This window comes from Nicotiana tabacum, chromosome 22, assembly GCF_000715075.1.
Source record: "Nicotiana tabacum cultivar K326 chromosome 22, ASM71507v2, whole genome shotgun sequence".
In the NCBI taxonomy this organism is placed as follows: Eukaryota; Viridiplantae; Streptophyta; class Magnoliopsida; order Solanales; family Solanaceae; genus Nicotiana; species Nicotiana tabacum.
This window is the reverse complement of record NC_134101.1, coordinates 211996346-212002548: the sequence shown is the minus strand read 5'-3', so window position 1 is coordinate 212002548 and position 6203 is coordinate 211996346. Positions and strand designations below refer to the sequence as shown.

Below are 6203 nucleotides of genomic sequence, written 5' to 3'. Positions count from 1 at the left end.
ATAGGCTTGGATATAGATTTCCAGAAATTTTTGTCAATTACACATAACACAAATACAAAAGAGGTTTGAGATCCATTACTTCCTGTAGTAGCTTTTATAAAATCTACACAACATAAATGCAAAAAGGAGGTGTGTGATTCATGTGGCTCAATATATATGTTTTCCTCCAAAATTTAAAAATGTATGAGTTCCTATGCCAAACTCAAAGTTAATATACAATAACAATTGGTTTCACAGAAAAATAATTATAGATATTTAATGATTTTCTTAAAAAATATACAAGGATAGAGATAAAGCTACAGGATTCACGTGAACCAATAACTTATAAGCTAGGTCTCGCCCTATGCTTTTATGTATCTCCATTAAAAGTAAGGATCAACCTCAAGGCTTGTGAGTTTGAAGCTTAATAGGAAGTCCTTCAACAGGGGTAGCCATTGGATCATATATAATTCTCTCATCAGGAACAACTAATTTCCATCTAAATTTCCTGACAATGATGTGCAGAAACACCATCACCTCCAACCGAGCGAACTCTTTCCCTATGCACATTCGGGGTCCTCCCCCGAATGTAATGTATGAAAATGGAGCAGGTCCAGCTCCTTCAAATCTTGATGGATCAAAGCTTGTTGCATTAGGGTAATACTCTGGATCCAGACTGGTTAAAGTAGTGTTCCAGTAGAACTGTTTCAACATCATATAAGTTGTTACTGTGTTTAAATTCTATGTGCTGATGGGTGCATAAAATTATTCACAATAATTCACTTTAAAACTATTAAGGTAAATTTTTATAGTTCAGTGACACAATAATGAATTTTTTACACTATCATATATATTACATGTAGTATTTTTATGTTTGTCGTTGTATATAAGCTAAACTCATGTCAAAATTCTCGTAAATATTCGTGTTTAATTATTGAACACTATCAACATAAAATAAAATTTTATAGGGGTCCGGTGAAGGATCAGACCACAAAGGTCTATCGTGCGCAACCTTACCTTACATTTTTGCAAGAGGCTGTTTCCACGGCTTGAACCTGTGACCTCCTGGTCAGATGGCAGCAACTTTACCAGTTACGCCAAGACTCCCCTTCATATGTGAAATTATTAATTTGAAAAATAAGGTAGGTAAGCTCGTACAATTGATTAAATTACTCCGATACTATATAAAGCAAATTATATTGTCTGTTATATAAATAAAATCCAAAAAACATCAATGGATTATCAAATAATGTGATAAAAATGATGAAGAACCTACTAGATAAACTATACTGATGATATAAGAATTTTTTTTTACACTATCTGTGTTAAATTAATGGTTTGTGAATTTAGTTGGATAAGTGTGTGCATGAAAACATTATCGAAGACGGGGTAGAAGAAGTTTGTACCTTCCATCCCTTAGGGATGTGATAACCTTCATAATTTATATCCATAATAGCTTCTCGATAAGCTCCTATTATAGGTTGTTTCAGCCTCATAGCTTCACAAAGTACGTTCCACGAATACTTCATCTTCTGTATATCATCCCAGTTCAAAGACTCCCCTTCTTTTTTCGCTGAAGCTATCTTAATATGCTCTGCTTGTCAGACTCCCATAAATACAAAAAATCAGCAAATAAATTAATAAATAAATAGATAAAACGGTTAAAAATATTCCTCCACTGTAGGAGTAATGAAATATCTTAACTTCATTATTCATTACTTTTTGGGACTATTTATACTCTTGTCGTTAGCAAATCGTCTTGTACTTACCCTTGATCATAACGAAGTTCCAGTGTAGACCCTAACCAAAGTATAATTGAAGGTAATTTTAAACCATAGTGACCAGGGACGGATGTATGTCTAACAAAGTGGTGTCGCGCGACACCGCTCCGTCGGAAAATTATATTAAATATATGTATTAATGCTGTGAGGAAACGGATAAGTAAGAAAAAATGACACCAGTTGACATAAATTGTCTTTTGCTGTGTTGGTTATATGCTTGATTTTGCTTTGGAAGGTCAACAGTTCAAACCTAAATTTTTTGCAAATAATTGAGAGAGCTACTAAAAAAACCAATAGACTAAGACTATTTCTTGTCTAGGAGTATAATAATCAAAGTTATTATTCCCGCTCTTTTATAAATTTCGACATTGGTTACAAAAATTCCTGCGTACGTCCCGATTGTGACCTTTTTCTGAAGTATTTTGACATGTGGAATTCGGACATTCTACACTAGAATTTCGTTAAGTTCAAGGACAAATACGAGATAGTAATTTGTTTGCTGTGAATTTATAAATGACCACAAAGTATAACAGATAATAAAATGAAAATATTTCGTATACAAAAAACATAAATTAAAATATTTCATATAACGAGATAAAGAACTGACCTTGTAGAATGTTTTCATAAACTTGAGGGTGCTCTCCCAGTCTCTTAATGAGTAAAGTAAGAGCAACAGTAGAAGTGTCATGGCCAGCAAAGAGCAGCAACAATATGTTATTAACAATAAGAATTTCAGACATGAACTTTCCATTTTCATCTGGGGTGGAAAGCAAATGAGACAAAATATCTTGTGAAGGTGAAGCTATCTTCTGTTCCAATTCTTCTCTTCTTTTTTCTGACTATTTGCAATAGTTCTTTCCTGATGGTAGCTACAGCTCTATTTGCCTTGTGAAAAGTTGTACCAGGTAAATTTACAGGGATTGTTATTAATCCTTTCAAGAAAATGTTGAAAAGTGCAGAAAGCTTTTCAATTTCATTGTGGTCTTCAATGCTCATGAATAGCTGACATGCCACTTTGAAAGTGTATAGTTTGAGAAGATGGTACACCTTCACCTGCTCTTTACCTTCATAAATAAAAGGCACACACAAAAAAAAGATTAAATACAATAGTTATTGCTATATCGGATAGGTTGTTAGAGGAGTTCTTACGTTGGTAATATCGACTGATTCCCAATATTAGACCCTCCTTTAATTTGGGAATACTGGATATGACAAAAGTTAATTTTCAGAAAAATATTTTTCATAAAAAGTTAAACTTCAGGTGTTTGTGTAACAGTCAAAAGGGAAAAGACCTCCCTCACTTTTGAAAAAGTTATTTTCCTTACAAGTATCTAAGTTTTAATTTAACAATATATTCTGATTTGTTAATATTATATTATATTTAACTTTTCATATATATGTTTTTCTGAAAATATTCTCCAGTAGCTAATCAAACACCGGAATATACAAACTTAAGCTATTCTAGGAAAAAATAAAGCAATGAACCAACAACTTAACTACGTAGTCTGAACACCATAGACTATAGAAGTTAGAATCCAAGAATTGTTAAGCTAATTTGTTCAAGAATGCCATATTGTAGTCTTAGTTTCAGATGTGTTTCGGAATCTCATAAGTTTGGCTTGTGGCTGTGCGATGGAGTGTTGCAACAATAGCAAGAAATAAGCCTCAATCTCAAGTAGTAAACTAGAATCAGCCAGTTATAAGAATTTTTAATTTGTTCTATTCAAACCAATTCAATATTATAATTTCTCTTTCCCGATAACACTTTTTCAGATATTTCCTCTGTAAAGAATGCTTTCTTGAGCTTTTTCCCCATTCCTTTTGGTTTGGGGATGACAATTACTACGTCTCGAGTAGGATATCGGTGATCTCTATTCACCTATATAATTTCAAAATCTGCTTTCAAGCAACTTCGTTTTCTATGCGAGAGTGGACCAAAAAAAAAGGAATAGTATCATGCGTCATTAGTATACATTAAAGAAAATGGCTTCCTCACTTAAACAAACTTCCTCATCTTCTCTTTACTTTCTCTAATCTTTACCGTTCCTACATTTTTACTAGTCTATTTGTTCTAATTTATGTGATATTCTTTCTTTTAGTTAGTCCCAAAAGAAATGACACATTTCTTTTATTTAGTAACACTTCAACTTTAAACTTTCTATTTTATCCTTAATGTGATGATTTATATTCATAGAGCTTTTTATGAGCTGTTTTATATCACATGTTTCAAAAGTGTTTCATTCATTCTTAAACTCTTGCTCATCAAATAAACTGTAAGGGAGAGAATAGTATATAAGTCTCAAACAAGACTAAGTGGGCGTTTGGATATAAGAATTATAAAATTTCGAAAAAAGTGAAATATTTTTTAAGTTGAAAATGACATTTGAAAATTAGAGTTGTGTTTTGACACAAATACAATTTGGAGCTACTTTTGAATTTTGTAAGTGTTTTAAAGCAAAAATTTTGATAACAACTTTTTAGAGTTTTTCAAATGTCTGAAAAATTCCGAAATTCAAATTCAAGTGAAAATTGAAATGTCCAAATACTAATTTTGAAAAAAAAAAGTGAATTTTTTTTAAAAGAGAATCTTTTTTTATGGCCAAAGGGGCCCTAAAATATTGTGTGATGGAGGTGTTACCTTCCCAATACTTGTCGACATGGTCCAAGGCGACAACTTCCATGGTTTTGGTGTAGAGTCTCGAAAAAGCATCAGGACTAATAAAATAAGAAAGCATCTTCCTCATGAGTTTGGCTTCATCTCCAACACTAGTAATCAAACAACGTCCTAACAATTTTCTAATAGTTACAGGCCACCAAACATTGACTTTCTTATTTTCATTGCTAAATAAGAACTTATTTCCCCCAGCACCCCCAATTACAACCACATTCTCCCCCATTATCGAAGTCTTGAAGATTTTAGACTTGTATTTCTCTATTCTCTCTTTAACGAATTTCTCTGGCTTGCCTTCTTTGTTTGCTCTTAGAAAATCCAGTGTTTCTCCAACAATTGGCCATCCGCTGCTTCCAGGTGGAAAATTCAGTGTCTTTTTCTTCCTTCTGAGAAAGAAAATTATCAAAATTGTGATTTGTAAAAGCAATATGAAAACAGATGAGAAGTTAATTGTAGCCATGTTTGAGAATGAATGCGGTCTGAATTTTTTTTTATCGATTATAAATAGCTTTTACTATAGTTTCTACTATGTTAGAGAACATTCCATGGCTTACATAAATAATAAATAATGCTTATTCTGAACCAGAAGTAAGAGCAGATATTTTAACATGGAATCTTTCTTATCTCCATAACCTTATTCCGTGCAAATAGATACAAATTCAAAATTTTAACTGAATTCTACCACTGATTGTTTGATTTAAGCGAGTTCAAAATTTATTATTTATATTTATTTAATAAATATTTTAATATTTATACAATATTTGAGCTCAAGCTAATGGGTTCGTATGAACGTATAAGAGAGAGACAAAAAAATTATAGGCCCTTTTCATCCAATTTATATGACATACGTTGCTTTTTAATATTCAAACTTCTTAATTTTGATTATGTATTTGGCCATAAAATCTGTAAGTTTTTCAAAATAAAATATATACATTTGAAAACTACGTTAAAAAATACTATTAATCATAATAATTAAAAATTCAAAATAGTTAAAAGTCATATGAAAATATTATTGTCAAAGAATAATTTGTTTGGCAATCAAAATTCAAACAGCATCACATAAAATGAGAGGAAGAGAGTATAACCTAATCACTTTTTTCAAAGCCCGGAGAGCAAAAAAAAGGCTAAAAATAATTTAATATCCTTCTGTCATTTTACAATTGGAGATAATATTACTAATTACATTTAATATTAAAAGTCTCCTTTTTTATTTTTTTCTTACGTTTTCTGTTTTTCCTTTTTTTCTTTCTTTCTTTCCTCTTTTTCACCACACATTCTTTCGAGATAACTTTAGTGTGCTAGTATAAATTAGGTATCTATCTCTATATATATATATATATAGTTTACTAGATTTAGTGTACGTGTGTTGCACGTGTATTATACGTTATGCACAAAAGAGCATATTTTAATTAGGTAGAATAAGAATGAATTACGTATAAAAGTAACTGATGATGCAACAAATATTTAAATGGTAAACTGTCTAAAATAGTACATATTTAATTGAATAAGAATGAATTAAGTATAATAGCAATTGACGATGCAAAAAAATTATTACATTAAAGAAATAGTTGTATTCAGCGTGTAGACACTAAATTGAATGGTACAACGAAGCTTGGATGTGGTAATGTATATTATCAAAAAATTAATAAGGCGAACAGAAATAAAATATTATTTATATATTTAGTGAAAGATTACTGGATGAAATCTAAATAACTTACCAAAATTTGTTCGATTGGTGCACTTTGATGCCTCATCGAATGAAATAAAATTAT

At 31.0% G+C, this 6203-nt stretch overlaps 1 pseudogene; it reads right to left on the bottom strand.

Annotated features, from left to right (window-relative positions):
- Positions 1-116: 116 nt before the first annotated feature.
- LOC107804012 (beta-amyrin 28-monooxygenase-like) lies at positions 117-5006 on the bottom strand (annotated as a pseudogene).
- Between the last annotated feature and the right edge of the window lie 1197 nt (positions 5007-6203).